Source organism: Alexandromys fortis, unplaced genomic scaffold (genome assembly GCF_014885135.2).
Source record: "Alexandromys fortis isolate MF-2015 unplaced genomic scaffold, M_Fortis_MF-2015_v1.1 scaffold_161, whole genome shotgun sequence".
NCBI classification, from domain to species: Eukaryota; Metazoa; Chordata; class Mammalia; order Rodentia; family Cricetidae; genus Alexandromys; species Alexandromys fortis.
In genome coordinates, this window is record NW_026068073.1 from 1,526,767 (window position 1) to 1,543,298 (window position 16,532).

Genomic DNA, 16,532 nt, shown 5'->3' on the forward strand with positions numbered 1-16,532 from the left:
CAACCTTTTATACATCTCCTCATGTAAATATCTGTTTTCTGATGGTCTCAGGCGACCCCTGTGGAAGGGTCATTTGATCCCCAGAGGTGTCACAACCCACAGGTTGACAACCCCTGATCTAGACAAACACAGAAAAATTAAGGTGTGTAATTGCTGGGTAGTGGTGGCACGTGGGAGGTAGAGGCAAGGGGATCTCTGAGATCAAGACCAGCCTGGTCTACAAAACAAGTTCCAGGACAGCCAGGGCTACACGAGAAGCCCTGTCTCGAAAGAGCAACAACAAAAAGCTGTGTAATGTCAGGATTCAGTGCTAGACCATGGAGACAGCCTGCCTGAATTGAATTCCAGTTCTGTCAGCCTTGTGAAAGTCATAATAATTTCTTGATACTTCAGTTTCCTTATCTGTAAAATGGGCATAATATTCACATCCTTTGGGGCTATGGTGAGGATTAAATAATTTCAATACACTTTTTTAGATTTATTTATTATGTATACCGTGTTTTGCTTGCATGTATGCTTACACACCAGAAGAAGTTACCAGATCTCATTATATTCATATTACAAATGGTTGTGAGTGAAAGACCCTACAGACCCCTCCCCCCCTCAGAACCCATAGCTAGCTGGCTCTCATGAGAACATCCCGTTTAGGGAAACAGGATGCCTATAGTCAGCACATGTGCCAAACTTAAAATATCACCAGTTTACAAAAGAAACAATTCCCCCTATGAAGGACCCCAGCTTAACTGCTGTAACATCATTTTACAAGACTCTTGACAAACAAATGTAAGTGCAGAGTGAGGTCAGGGCCTCTGGCTGCAAAGCAGGATATTTTATGAGGCCAGGGCCTCTGGCTGCAAAGCAGGATATTTATGACATAGATGTCTGTCGCCATACATCTGTGCTGGGAAAGGAGGAACCAAAAGAAAACAGGATGTCTGTCGCCATACATCTGTGCTGGGAAAGGAGAAACCACTTATGCCCCCTGCCTCATCCCAACCAGACCAATAACCATGCATCTGCTTCTGTAATCTGCTTTGGCCGCCCTCTTTCCTATAAAAAGACCTCCCCCCAGTCTGCAGGTGCGCAAGTCCTCCGAAAGACTTTGTCGCCCGCAGGTACCTGTGTTCACACAATAAACCTCTTGCTATTTGCATCCGCATGGTCTCGGCCTGTTCCTTGGCTTCGGGGGAGTCTCCTCTCGAGGGAAGTCCTCTTCAAGGGTCTTTCAGTGAGACACCTTATGGTTACTAGGAATTGAACTCAGGACCTCTGGAAGAGAAACCAGTGCTTTTAACCTTTGAGCCATCTCTCCAGACTCATTTGTAAATGTGTAGCCCAGGCTGGCCTCGAACTTGTGATCCTCCTGCCTCCACCTCTGTCAGCAAATCCTGCTGGTGTGCACCGCCACAACCAGCACAAATACACTTTTCTATTAAAGATGGGAACTGGTGGTTGTGGTTGACGTTCCCTGCATCATTCATGGCTTTGAAAGCTTTCTAATAGTCCAGGTTTTGCTCAACTCCTTAATTAAAAAAAAAATACCTGGCCTTTTTCTTTCGCCTGTATCTCTGTTTTGTTCTAGGTTTTTTTTTGAACATGTAATTTTGTAACTTTCTAATTGCAAATTGCTAAAACTTTACTCATAATCTTCCAAACGCGGAACACAGGGGATCACACATGTTCTCATCCCACCTCTTTCCATAATCTTCCTCTGTTTGGATTATTACCTATAAAAGAGCCAGGTCTGGCATGAAATTAATGACTGCAAACATCTGAATTCATGAGTGAATTTTCCTAACATCAGGGCAAGTTAGGAAACTGCCTGAGATGCTGAAACAGAGCAGCATACCTGGAAGACGTTGCTGGTAAAAACTGTGCATGACAGTGTTTGCAGGAATGGGCCACTCCGCCCAGTAGGCATCTGCCAGGCTACAGCCAGGCACACCCATAGGGCTGCCCTCGCCGCCAGTGTCTCTGAATTAGAAACATGGCCCCTGGTCACAGAGTTTTCTCATCTGACAGGTGCCATCTTAAAGATACTTCTTTTCTGCCACAGGAAATCCTGAGGCCACGAAGGATTAATGGTGAGCCGAGAGGGTGAGAATCCTTCTTTGGGACTCCTGGCTTTTCTAAGCCCTTCCCACTAGGAAGCTCAGGGCAGCAGTTCCTTGGTGTCTCCTTCTCAGGTGTTGTGCCCACTGAGCTGCCCCACTACATACTGAGCACAAAGAATCTTATGAACATGGACAATTAGCACTTAAAATAGCTTAAAATAGCTGGTGTATGCACACTTGTTCTTAATTTTAAAAGTGTGAGACAAGATCTTACTATACCCTTCGCTATTCTGAGACTCACCAGGTAGTCCAGGCTTGCCACCCAAGTGCTGGGATTAAAGGTGCACCCTGGGATTAAAGGGTGGTGGTCAGTGAGAGTTTGGGCCCCGTGGTAGAGACCGGAAGTCTATGCAAGTTGCTGGTGGGTGGGAGGGGATGGACGGACTTGCTTCTCTGACTGAAGTCTTGATCTGCGTGTTGGCTCCCCCACTCACCCTGGCTCCACATTTGATCAGCTGCTGGCCAGGCAGAGTCCTGCTGTCAGACGGGGAAGAGTTCCAGCTGGAAAGAGACAAAGTGAGGTCAGAAGTGCTGTAGACTCGTGGTACAGAGGAAAGAAAAGGGGGTGGGCTGTTCTGGCTACTCAGCCATAGACTTGGTAGTTTATACACAGATCAATTCCCCACAGCGCTGTGGCTGGAAGACCAGAGTCAAGGTTGGGAGGACTCGGGGTCTGAGGGGATGTTCCCCAGTTCCTAGGTGGTACCTTGTCAGTGTTCTGCTTTGCCCAGGTCCCTGGAAGAATCAGGGATGACCTTTGGCTAGCAGTAGCCAGGGAGCCAGATTCTGGTGAACCGACTGCCTTTGGTTTGCACAATTTTCACCTCTTAGCAAGTCAGTTTCCACATACCTAAACCTTTTATCTTGCGTCATTTGAAGGAACCAAATGCCTGAGCAATTCCCAGTCACAAGAACTCATGGTTTGCCTGGTCATCTCATAACCAAGTTTTGCAAAGGCTCTGAACCCTTCAGGAAGCACTCAGATAAGAATCAAACACATAAACAAAAGGAAGCCTCACAACAGAGAGTTCTAAGCCTAGGTGCTGCACTGGAATTCAAGCCAGGTGCGTCCTCTGCCTGACCTTTGCCACTGCACCTCCTCCCAGGGAGGGCTGGAAGTTCAGAGACTTCCCACCTCTGCAAGGCCTCACATGGTGGGTGGAGAGGCTGGTGAGGGGGGACTGAGAGGTTCAGATTCAAGGTGATGTGGGCAGAGAACAGCAGGTCAGTGTGCATCTGGGAAAGCCTGACGCATTTGGAGGGTGTTTGGGCGAGATGCTTCCTGTGTGAGTTTCTAAGCTGCTAGGACATAAACCTAGAACAGTGGGTGGGCACCTTGCCGTTGTGAAGGATCAGTCTCCAACATGAACCTGTAGGGCCGGACATAGCTGGTTCCCTTCCCAACACCCATATTAGGTGGCTCACAACCACCTGGAACTTCCCGTTTCAGGGACCGGAAACCCTCTTCTGATCTCCATAAGCCCCTGCACCCCTACACACACATAAATTAAAAAAAGAACCTAACCAAAACTGAGCCACTACAGCAAGAGCACAACACCGACAGCTTTAAACACCTGTGCCACCTGCTCCTGAAGGTGGCCCTCTCACTATATTAGCTAATAATTCCTTCTCTGAAAGAAGCATACGGTTCTTGGTTGATAGGAAATCGCTAATAAACCATTGGAAAGTGAACAGGATGTAGGGACACACACCTGCAATGCCCCAAGAACCTTGTGTTGTAATAGGGAGCGGCGGGCTGCGTCCCCAGCACCCGGCCGCCCGCATGGCTAGCTTATGCCCCGAAATAATTACACAGAAACTGTATTCTTTTAAACACTGCCTGGCCCATTAGTTCCAGCCTCTTACTGGCTAGCTCTTATATATTGATCTAACCCATTTCTAATAATCTGTGTAGCCCACGAGGTGGCTTACCAGGGAAGATCTTAACCTGCGTCTATCTGGAGTGGGAGAATCATGGCGACTGCCTGACTCAGCTTCTTTCTCCCAGCATTCTATTCTGTTTACTCCGCCTACCTAATTTTCTGTCCTATCAGGCCAAGCAGTTTTCTTTATTAGTTAACCAATGAAAGCAACAGATATGATACAAGACCCACCTCCATCATTTCAGTGTTGCGGGAGGTCCTTTTGCTCCTCCAGCCAATAGCCGCTGAGATACCAGCCCATTGGGGCGTGGTCTCTCTCCCTTTAAAAAAGCGGCTACTTCCCTTCTCGCTTTCTTTACTTCCTGCGACTAGACTCCTTCCTGATTGCACAGAGGGCTGTTGTCTGAGACGATTGTTGTTCCTTTGGAAACTACAGCCCCCAGACTCCTCCTGGATTACCAATACCTGCACACGCTGGTGTGCTCAGGTGCGGGTCATTTCTCCCAGATAACCTTGCGCTTCCCGTTAAAAAGCGAGCTTCCACGAGATCTCGCTCTCTCTTGCCCCCCACCCTTGTGTGTCTCACACACCCACCCCTTATCGTGTCTCCCTCCCCCATTAAAGTGCACCCACGTGGGAGCCACGTGTCTTGTCTCTTCCTTTAGCACATGTCTCGTCTATCCTGTGTTTGTCTACACACCCCACCCGCCGTTTTTAAAGGAATAATAACGATGATCTGTAAGTTTTTTCCCCCTTTAAATAAATACCACCCTATCAATCATAATTCCAAACTGGTGTGGGATTGTTTATGACTTAGGCCTTCAACCTTGGGGGCAGAGGCAGGAGAGTTGAAAGTTCAAGGTCAGGACTGAGAGGTGAAGTGCTTGCCTTGGAAACACGAGGATCCTGGGAATCTGACTCTGAGGACTGTCCCCCAAAGAAGGGAGAAAGGCAGAGAGGATGCTCATTTCGTTCTAATGGGAATTCTGCAGGAAATGCATAGCATCCAGAGTGCAGAGAGAAGCCTAGGAGAGAGTCCGGGGGTACGAACAGCGTGTGCGATGGCAGGAACTGCCAGCGGGCTAATGCGGCCAGAGTGTTCCCACAGCAAGGTTACAGCAAGTAAAGCTACCCTGTTCCGAAGGCATGGGAGCACTGTGACACGGGAGCAGGGCAGGTCATTGTCCTGGAAGTGAGGAAGTGTCTTTCCTACCTTCCACCTGTGCTTTCTGACAAGCAGGCGTTCAGAATACACACCGAAGGTGCAGGAGCAAACACACTCAAGAGAAACTACTGAATTTCGGAGCTAGGCAGATAAAAGGAATTGGTATCTTTATGTTTCTGGACATGTTTCAAATTATCCTTTATAATAAGCATACGTTACTTGACCAAAAAATTGTATGCATACATAAAGATGCCCAACATCATTGACAGAAATCCCCAGGAAGCCATTTTCCCCTTTTTGGATGGGAGCCTGGCTCCAGCTGTCCCAGAGGAGCAGTGAAGGAAGGAATCGACCCACGAGGTCTGTTTTTCTCATCTCTGCAGCCAAGGCAATGACCCTGCCTGATGGCCACAGATCTCCATAGTTACTGGTCTGCTCAAGACCGTGGGGGTTTCGGCAAAAGGGAACCAACCAGAGTTTTCCTTGAGACGTACATATGTGGTTGATAAGTAAAACATGTTCAAGTGGGTGGTAACCATGCTAACTGCCACTTGGAGAGGCCGTAGCATGACGCTAGAGAGGACAGCCAAGCAGCACCATTTAAACATCAGCTTTATCTGTGCCCCAGGACTGCAGCACTTCCCAGTACTGTTAGTTTTTTTTTTTAAGAAAATCTAAATTCTCACCAGGTAGTGGTGATGCACACCTTTAATCCCAGCCCTCGGGATTAGAGGCAGGCAGATATCTGTGAGTGAGTACCAGGATAGGCTCCAAAGCTACATAGAGAAACCCTGTTTTAAAAACAGAACAAAATCTAAATTCTCAGGACTAGAGCCATGGCTCAGCAGTTAGGAGCATGCACTTACTGCTCTTGCAGAGGACCCGAGTTCAGTTCCCAGCACCCATACTGGGTGGCTCACAACCAGCTGTAACCAGTTCCAGGGAATCTGGTGCCTTATTCTGGTTTTCTCAGGTGCCAGCACTAGTGGGCACATGCCCATTTATAGACATACACATACTAATAAAAATTGAAATCTTTTTTAAGATTAAAACTGGTTTAAGCTATTTTAAGTCTTTATGCAAGAGTCCTCACAGATCCATTATGTGTAACATGAAGGGGCCTGCTTGTTGGGTATCTGTCCTGCCCAGTACCCCACAGCCTGCAAGCCCCAAAGAAAATCACACAGAGGACTCCATAAGATTATAAACTGATTGGCCCATTAGCTCAGGCTACTTATTAGCTCTTGTAGCTTATAGTAACCCATTATTCTGAGCTATGTTAGCCACATGGCTTGGTACCTTTCTCAGCGAGGCAGCTCACATCTTGCTTCTTCGGTGATCTGGGCAGAACTGCAGAGGGAGCTTCCTGCTTCCCAGAATACTCCTGTTCTCATTGCCCCGCCTCTACTTCCTGTCTGGTTGACCCACCTATACTTCCTGCCTGGCCAATCAGCATTTATCTAAAACATGATTGACAGAATACAGACAATTCTTCCACACCAATTATGGAAACAATAGTGATCATTATTGCTGAGTGAGTACTTAGCATGTATTAAATGTCACCTGTCGGGTGCTTGGCATTGCATGATTCGGCCAGTCCAAGGTGAAACTTCTCGGCCTGTGTGACAGAGGAAGGCCCAGCCTCTGGTGAACTGAACAGCCATACAAAGGCATACTTATTGATTGTTACACAAAGTTGTTTTTGGATAAACAAGTTCCTCATACCAAAGTCTCTGACCTATATGTTTTCTGAAGGAAAGCATCACACCCACGTCACTGTTAGCAGTGCCCAGTAATCCAAGAGCCTCCAGTGTGCCAGGAGAGGCTTGTGACCAAAGTCCTGTGAAACTGCATCAGAGAAACAACTCTATACATCGCAGAAAGCAATCACTGCTTTCCACCAAGATTTCTCCAAGGCTAAAAGACTTCTAGAGAACCACTATCCTGTTCTAATGTTTCCCTTGGATCCAGTGACTCTGCGAGATTCCCACAACACTCACCGCATACTATTCTAATCTTGTTCTGTGTAGTCGGCGACTTCCTTACCAAATCATCACCTGGACTGCCAATGGGCTGCTGGAGCCAGAGACACAGGGCAGGGAGGCCAACAGCACGGAAGGTGGCTTGACTGAAGATGGGCCCAGGGTAAGATTTCTTCAGAGAGAGCATGGAGGCCACAAGGACCGTGGTAAGGAGGGGGGGGGGCCAGTGAGATGGCTCAGTGGCTAAGTCATTAGCTACCACACCTGACAATCTGAGCTCAATCCCTGGGACCCACATGATAGAACAGACTCTCAACAGTTGTCTTCTGACCGCGCACACGCGCGCGCGCGCACACACACACACACACACACACCTGCGCTCGTATGCAAACAAACTCAGATAAATGTAATTAAAATAAATCGATGTGGGATTCCCCTCTGTACGCTATGAATATGTTTTATTACTCTTGGTTAATAAAGAAGCAGCCTTGACCTATGGCAAGACAGAACATAGCTAGGCAGGAAAATCGAATGCAGGGAGAAAGAAGGCAGAGTCAGACAGACGCCTTATAGCTGCCTAAGAAGCAAGATGTGAGGTAACAAACCACGATATTTTTGGTAAAATATAAAATAATAGAAATTGGTTAATTTAAGATGTAAGGGCTAGCTAGGAATATGCCTGAGCCATTGACCAAATAATGTTGTAATTAATGGAGTTTTTATGTGATCATTCAGGTCTGGGTGGCCATGAAATGAAATCGCAGTCTCCATTCACAATAAATATTTACAGTAAAGGACCAGTTAACTTTTAAAAAGAAAGGAGAGGAAGACAGGCCAGGCAGGAGGCCAGCAAGCCTGTACAGACAGTCTGGAACATAGGAACATCCACAGAAGACAAGGAGCCCCGTGGCTGGAAGCTCAGGGGAGGGGCATGGTGGTACATGCCTGTGATCCTTGCCGTGGAAGGCTGAGACAGGAAGCTCAAGGGTTGGAGGCCAGCCAGGGCTACAGAGCAAACACAGTCTCAAAACACACATAGACAAGAAGGTGACTTAGCCAGGGCTCACCCAGTGCCAGAATGTTCTGGTTGTTTGATTCATGGTGAAGCTCCTCCTGGCCAGGCTCCATCCGGGGAATCTCTGTCAGCCAATGAACTTTAAGAGGTGGGGCCAAATTAGGGCGTGATCTTTTGGGTACCAGGAGAAAAACCGCCAGGGTTAGCAATCTCTCTGTGTGTTTCCCGCACTGCATAGCTGAGTTTGGACTTCTCGTTCCTGTTTCGTGAGTTTGCTCCTTATAATAAAAACTATATATAATTTGTCTACCTTGTAATTAGTCTGATATTTCTGGACCCGAGATACTTCAACAACGAAGTCCGTTCACCACCACATCCTTGAGCTATATGAAGCTATATGAAGGAGGACAGGACAGAACAGTGTCTCACTGGCACCTCGGGAGAGGACCCTTCCCATGTGTGGCTTTTCTGCCCTCTGCTGGACGGTCTGAAGAACGTACGACTTTTTCTTGTCTTTTTTTTTTTTTTTTTTTGAGACAGAGTTTCATTATATATTCTTGGCTGGCCAAACTCAAAATAATCCACCTCTGCCTCTAAGTACTGGGGTTAAAGGTGTGCGCCACCACACCCGGTTCCACTGCTTCTCGATATGCATTTACTGCCTGAAAACAATCACAATAAATACGCGAAAGGGTAAGATGCTAACCTCACGTTAGCTGAGCTTGTGCATCATGTAATCCTCCACATGTGCACATGGCAACCACTGTGTGCAAGATACATGAGGAAGTCTGGCACTCTCCTGGACCCAGTCTCCGAGGCATCCCTAGAGCCTGACCCAGGGATGCAAGAATGCGACTCAGGAGTGAACAGAGCATCCTATCCCCACTTACTGAATGACCTGAAGACTGAGGTCATCTCAGTGCACACTGCCTCTACCCTCCTGACTCCCACAATCCCCATTGCTTTGGCCCTTCCCTACATGGGAAAGGATAACAGAATGTCAGATCATACATGGAGAAGGGCAGTATTCTAAACGTCTGCCCTGGTGGTCTAGGGCTAGTGTGTTCCAGGCTGGTCACAGGGCCAGGCGTGTTGGTGCTGGAGGCAGAGGCAGTTGGATCTCTGATTATGAGGCCAGCCTGGTCTACAGAATTTCAGGACAGCGAGGAGCTGTTAGACAGAGAAACCCGGTCTTGAAAAACAACAAACAAACAAACCAAAACCAAGATTACTTTGAATTTCTGATCTGTCTGCCTCCACGTTCCAGGTTTGCACCTCCACACCCTATTCACACAGTGCTGGGGATTGAACCCAGCTTGAACCCAGCTTCTGCATGCCCTATGACGTGCACTCTGCTATCTGAGCTACAGTCCGGCCCCTTGGTTTTTACATAGCTTCTGGGAACGGAACTCAGCTTCTTAAGCTTGAAAGGCAAGAACGTTACTGACTGAGCTATTATTTCCCTGCCTGACCTTGAACTTCTGATCCTTTTCTGTTCCCCTCCTACTTACTGGGACTTGGGTGAGCACCAGAATTCACAGGTTATTCCAAGCTGGGGGTGGTACCCAGGGCTTTGTGCTTAGGAGGTGAACACCCCATCAACAATACATTTTGTTGGGACAGCTGTATGGCTGCCTGGTGCCTTTCTTCCTTCTGCCTTCTCTCTCTCCTCGCTTCTCTCTCTCTCTCTCTCTCTCTCTCTCTCTCTCTCTCTCTCTCTCTCTCTCCTCTCTCTCTCCTCTCACGCCCCTCTCTCTAGCATTCTCGCTCTTGCTCTTTCTTCTTTCCACAATCTTCCCACTGACATCTAGCCATTCCTCTCACTTCATGGGAATTTCCTGGGGACATGAACAATGGATAATTAAATTATACTGAAATTATAATGGGATGAGGACTTCTGGGGATCATGGCCTGGGATGGGGAGACAGGCGTTTATTAAAGAATTACAACACAGCAATTATCACAGCTTTGGTTCTGGCATCAGGGGGGTTCCTGTGGGAACCAGGGAGGCAGCTGCTACCTCCCACTGGGCTGAGTGGGAGTGGGAAAAAATGGCTTTGAGAGAATCTAAGGTGTTTCACAGCCTGGCAAGGCAGGGCACGCATACCTGCAATCTCGGCTCTTGGGAGACTCATGCAGGGGAACTGCTGTGAGCTGAGGCCTGTCTGAGCTACATAGTGCGTTTGAGGCTAGCCTGGACTGCAAAGTGAGCTCCAGGCTAGTCTGCAAAAAAAGCAAGCTCCAGATCAGCCTGGCCACAGGGGCTGGAGAGCAGGCTAAAGGGAGAGGATGCTGTGCTGATCCCGTGGTAGACACAAGTTCAAATCCCAGCACCACACTGGGCAGTTCACAGCCACCTATGGTTCAGTTCCATGGAGTCCGATGATACTCAAAGACACCTGTGCACCCGTGTGTGCATGCATGCATGCACAGACACACACACATGTAGAAGCAGCTGCAGGCTGTGTTCCTGCCACCCGGCTCCCTGCTGCCTTGCTAGCTTATGCCCCGAAATAACAACACACAAACTGTATTCATATAAACACTGCTTAGCCCATTAGCTCCAGCCTCCTACTGGCCAACTCTCACATCCTTATCAACCCACCTCCATTAATGTGTGTAGCACCACAAGGTGGTGACCCACCAGGAAGGTTCTAGCGTACGTCCATCTTGGGCTGTAGCTTCATCGCGTCTGCCCTGGAGAGGAGAGGCACAGCGTCTGTCTCACTTTCCTTCTTCCCAGCATTCTCTTCTGTTTACTCTGCCTACCTAATTTTCTGTCCTATCAGGCCAAGCAGTTTTCTTTATTAACCAATGAAACAACAGATTGACAAATGACCTTCCTACATCACACACATATACGTACGTAACTTTTAAATCTTTTTTTAAAATGTGAAAACAAAACCAGAGGGCTGGTGAAGTGGCTTAGTGGGTAGAGGTGCTTGCAGTCAAGTTTGATAACTAGAATTCCATCCCTGGTCCCCCAAAGTGAGAAGAAAGAACTGATGTCCCGAGTTGTCCTCTGAGCCTCCCCACACACCATAGCATGGGCACCCCTACCTGAAATAAGTAAATGCAGACACTAAGAGAAGAGTTTGTACTTTCTAGCAAAGCCAGTGTTCAAAGTCTGAAGTTGGTGGGGGCCAGGCAAAGGAGTAGCTAAGACATTGTGTGGACGGTTAATATCCCACTTCCTGATGGTATCAGGCTCTTCTGTGTGAGGCCTGTCTTGAGTTGAGTGAGCAGACAGCTGTTCTCGGGTTCTCCCATCTCCTTACTGTAGAGATAATGAATAATGAATAGTTTATCAAGGATGAGCTGCAAGACTCCTGGAGGTGCTGTGGAGCATTATTATAACTAGACAAAGATGTGTTACATCTGTTTACGCTACAGAGTATTACTTAACTGTGTAAAGGTGTTTGTTTATGCTTTTGTTTATGTTGTGGGAACTCCTTCGGCAACAGCCTTTAAGAGACCGGCCCACTTTGGGCATGGTCTCATGTACTATAAGTGCAGATGAAAAGAGTATGTGGCCCTTTTTCTGCTGGATTTGGTTCCAGTTCCCAGTGCATGCTGAAGATTACGGATCCCTACCTTTACTGTGAGTTTACTCCAAAATAAACAAAACTTTGTTATACCCCAGACAATTGTGGAACTCCTTGGTAAACTACATGTTTGTGCTGCGTCTGTTTCACCTCGCCTGCCTGCGGCACCTGATTGGTCTATAAAGAGCTGAACAGCCAATAGCTAGGCAGAGAAAGGGTAGGCATGGCTGGTGGGCAGAAAGAATAAATAAATAGGAGAAATCTAGACTCAGAACAAAAAGAAGGTGGGCAGTGTGAGTACTCACCTTTAATCATGCAGATCTCTGTGAGTTCAAGGCCAGCAGAGAGAGAGTCCCAGGACAAGAAGCCAGGCAGATGCCAGCCAGCCAGACAAACAATGAAAGTGAAGTATACAGAAAGAAAGTAAAAAGCCCAAGGCAAACGGTAAAGAGGTTGATTTAAGTTAAAGGAGGTGCGCAGAAACAAATCCAGAAAGAAGCCTAAGCTGTGCTGGCATTCAAAACTAAAAAGTCTCTGTGTCATGATTTGGGAGCTGGTTGGTGACCCAAAAGAAAATTCCTCGCACATGGCAGACTGTCATATATCATATATGGCTAGGCTCCAAGAGGCCAAGAAGGGAAGAAAAATCAAAAAACTGAAAAGCAAGGTCCCCAGTGACCTTTATGGATCATAAACACGGTGCACACCTCCCCTGACTTCAGGTAAGGGTGTGCTTAATGAAGCAGGCCCCCCGGGCTGAAAGAAGACAAATTTTTGTTATTTTAGTTTTCCTTTTTTAAAGAGATTTATTTATTATGCATACAACGTTCTGCCCGTATGTGTCCCTGCAGGCCAGAAGTTGGCACCAGATCTCATTATAGATGGCTGTGAGCCACCATGTTCATGGGAATTGAACTCAGGACCTCTGGAAGAACAATCAGTGCTCTTAACCACTGAGCAATCTATCCAGTCCTTATTTTTGTTTTTAAAGAGAGGGTTTCTCTGTGTAGCCTTGGCTGTCCTGGAATTTTCTCTGTAGACCAGGCTGGCCTTGAACTCACTGAGATCCTCCTGACTCTGCCTCCTGAGTTCTGGGATTAAAGATGAGCACTGTGCTGTGCCTGTGGCTGCCACCTACCCCATGGCTTTGTTTTAATGCTGCAGCTGCTGCTCACATGCTAATCTCTAGAGTTTACTGCTTCAATCTTTCCTACTGTGCTTCCCTCCTATGGTCTTTTTCTCTGTGTTCTAAGGACTTCCATAGTAACTCATTCAAATCCCAGTCATGAGAATGGTGTTTTTTTTTTTTTTTTTTTTTTTTTTTTCCCATGTATAATGAGTAAACAGGCCAAGGAGAACTACAGACAGAGTCAGAGGTCTTTGTCCTAACCACCTGGTCCCAAATAAATACACAAAAGGTTATACTAATTACAAAATGTTTGGCTAATGGTTCAGGCTTATTACTAACTAGCTCTTACATTTAAATTAACCTATTTCTATTAACCTATGTATTGCCATGTGGCTTGTGGTTTTACCAGTCCTCTAGCATCTTGTTCCTTGGGTGGTTCACTGGTGTGTGCTCCGATTTTGCCCTTCTTCATCTGAGTCCTCAGTTTGGCTGTCCTGCCTAACTTTATCCAGCTTTGCTATAGGCCAAACAGCTTTATTGTGAACCAATACATATTCACAGTGTTCAGGATTATCCCACAGCAGAGAACAGCCCAGCGGTGCCTGGTCTTGAATTGCTCCATTTTCAGCACAACTGGCACAACACAATGTTGGTTTTGTTTCTAGAAGCCAATAATTTCCATCTGCCAGCACAGCAGGCACAAAGTGATCGTTAATATATGACAATTAGAAACAAATCACATCACACCTTTAATCTTAGCACTTGGGAGACAGAGGCAGGCAGATCTGTCCTGGGAGATGTGCAGTGTTCTGCAGCTGGTTGGATTCCCGAGTGTTACACCTGGCTTTGATCTGCCTTTTGTGACTGTGACCTTTTCTGTCTGCTATCTACTTTCTGAAGTATGTAAATTTTATCTGAGAGTTTCCGAGGGGTTCAAAGACTATTCAAAACCTGGTTACAAGAGGGCTCAGCAAACTGAAACTTGCTGTGACTTTGGAATTTCTCGCTGGCATTGTCTCTTTGCGGAGCTTGGATGAGAAGTTTTGATAAATGGAAACTGACTTCCTAATGGTGTGAACTTATAAAAACCTGTGTCACTGCAGGACCGGTTACGTGAGCCAGGAACTAAGTGGAGACTTAAAAACACACAGACAAAGACAGAGAGACACGGGGACACAGGTCATCCTTGATGCAAGAATGCCAAATGCCAAACTTTATTGTGCTCAGGGGCAGCTTCTATAGGGATCCTTAGTCATGCCCAGCTCTCGGGATCTTTCAGCTGCAGGCCCACCAGTCCGCCATCAAGGTCTCATGCTCAGAGCAGCTGCAGGTAAAGAAAGTCAAGGGGCCAGGGTTCTGCAGCTCCCAACAGCTCCCCCTTTTCTCTATAATTAGACCAGGCCTGTCTTGGGTTGCAGAAGCACATATTCACATTTTGCCTGTCATAAAGAATGCTTCCCTCAGCACCCAAGGCTTAGGTTGTCTGCAACAGGCTCCTGTCTTACCCGTCTCTGGCTCACTGTTCTATCGGTAGCCTGCTAACACATTGCTCTTGGAGGAAGCCCACTTTCTCAGGCAAATAGCGATTTACCTCACTGCTGCTGCAGCTGATGCCTGTCGTAGAGGCAGAGCAACAGAAACGCCCAGCTACAGAAATTCCTAGATGTTTAGCGCGCTCTTTCTGCCAGGCAAGATCGGCTTCACTCCGAGAGTTCCCCTTTTAAATTGCATGGCCCGTAGGGTTCCCAGGGCTACCCATGTGCTTTTTGAGCTTTCGCTGCAGTTGCGGTCCATGCCAGAAGCCTGACCCATGTGGCGGAAGACAGGCTTTCTTTGAGGTGATGATTGTGTGGCCAGGGACGCCTGCCATTCAATTTTCGCTGCCTTTTGGCTCAAGGTTTGTCTCAGTTCTGCTGCACTAACCCCACCCATTTTCAAGCATATTTTACAGATCACTCCTGCTGCCTGGGCCAAGACCAACTCACAAAGCACTCTCCAGACAACACCAACACCTGCACCAGCTCCTGGGACTTCTACATCGGTACCAACTCTTCTGGATCAAGGACACCTGCCAACTAAAATCTGGTTTTATCTGCTATTGTGTCCCATTTCATAGGGTCAATAATAACAATATTTTTTCTCCTAGCCACCTGCCTTCTCATCTCCCTCAAAAAGCAGCTGCCCGAGGACTCCAGGATGACAGCAAACTGGATACTGCTCCATCCACTCTTCTCACTGAGTGTGAGTGCACCAACTCTCCGTTCTCCCCTCTCCCACATCGCCCCAAGCCTGCAGGAAATAGCCAGACTTGAGCCAATGCCCCTTTATCCAAAGAGATCCTAAAATGTTGGTCATAAATAGACCTCAGCTCCTTGTCACATTCCTATGTCCACAGAGTCTGGAATGTAATATTAAGTTGAGGACGTAACCCCAGCCCCTGGCAGTCATCCTTGGGGAGCCAATGGAGCGCAGATGGAGCAGAAATCTCAGTCTCAGGCCCTCTCTCCCTGGGAGTTGCCTTAGGTCAGACTCCAGCTCTGGGAAAGCCCACCTGCTGACCCCTCCCCAGGGAGGGTCAGGACCACTCCCACAGGCTATTTAGGATTGTGCTGCAAAAAAAAAAAAAAAAAAGGAACATGTGATTTCAGGTTTTGCGTGTGCTCTCCCTCTCTGTCTCCCCCCTCCCCCATGCTCCTGGCCACCCGAGATCGCTGCATTTATTAAATGAGGGCATTTTTGATTTGGTCTAATCTGGTTTAATTGGAGTTATTTTGCATTGGCAGAGAGGCTCTTCTCAAGATTTTCCCTAAAAAACCCCTGTCTTGAAAAACCAAAACCAAAACAAACAAACAAAAACAAAACAGACAAGCAGAAAACCAAAAAACAAAAATGGTGGATGTCTCAGTGATTGGCCATTCTTCCAAAGGACCAGGGTTCAATTTCCAGCACCCACATGGCAGTTCACAACTGTCTGTAACTCTAGTTTCAGTGGACCTGGCGTACAGACATACAAGCAGGCAAAACCCCAATGTACCTAAAATATATAAATAAATTTCTTTAAAAGTTCAGTAAAAAGAATTTTTTCAAACCAAGAAAAAAAAAGCAAAACGAAACAAAACAAAAACCAACGAAACCAAACCAACCCCCCCCACCCCCCCCCCCCCCCCCCCCCCCCCCCCCCCCCCCCCCCCCCCCCCAAATCACATTGTAGCTACATTGGGTAGAGTGCTTGCCTGGCGCACATAAAATTCTGGGTTTAATCCCCAGTACCAGATCAGGAATTGAAGACCATCATCTGCTACATATTGAGTTTGAGGTTAGCCTAGACTACATAAAACTCTGTCTCATGAAAGAAAGTTCTTACTTACTAACCCGGAGCCTGAGATGTTGCAAGCTCCTGGAGTAGCTCAAGGCTGTAGCAGGTGACAGAGCGGAGAAGGCCTGACTTTGGTTCCCGCCTCCTTGCCCCACCAGCTGCCAGGGAAATCAAGGAGCCCACACTTGAAGCTCCCACCACCGGCCATAGTCCCAGGATGAAGTGCGCCTGTGCGGGTTGCAGACAGGAACTACGATTCCCAGAATTCATTGAGTCGAAGCCCAAGGTCCAAGGTCTAAGCTCTCCTACCTGAGTGTACAGGACTCTATAATGACAACAAGCTGGACTGAAAGCTTCGACCAATGGAAAACTGGTGTTGATAC

General features: G+C 47.3%; 1 long non-coding RNA gene across 2 annotated transcripts; it reads right to left on the bottom strand.

The window, feature by feature from the left end:
- Positions 1–608: 608 nt before the first annotated feature.
- LOC126488159 (uncharacterized) lies at positions 609–16,365 on the bottom strand. Of its 2 annotated transcripts, none has more exons than XR_007588593.1 (3): positions 16,206–16,365; positions 2,356–2,615; positions 609–1,269 (listed from the first exon to the last, which is right to left on the bottom strand). It is a non-coding gene; the product is annotated as an uncharacterized lncRNA (long non-coding RNA). The 2 variants fall into 2 exon arrangements; XR_007588594.1 differs by lacking the exon at positions 16,206–16,365 and adding an exon at positions 2,821–2,862.
- Positions 16,366–16,532: the final 167 nt, after the last annotated feature.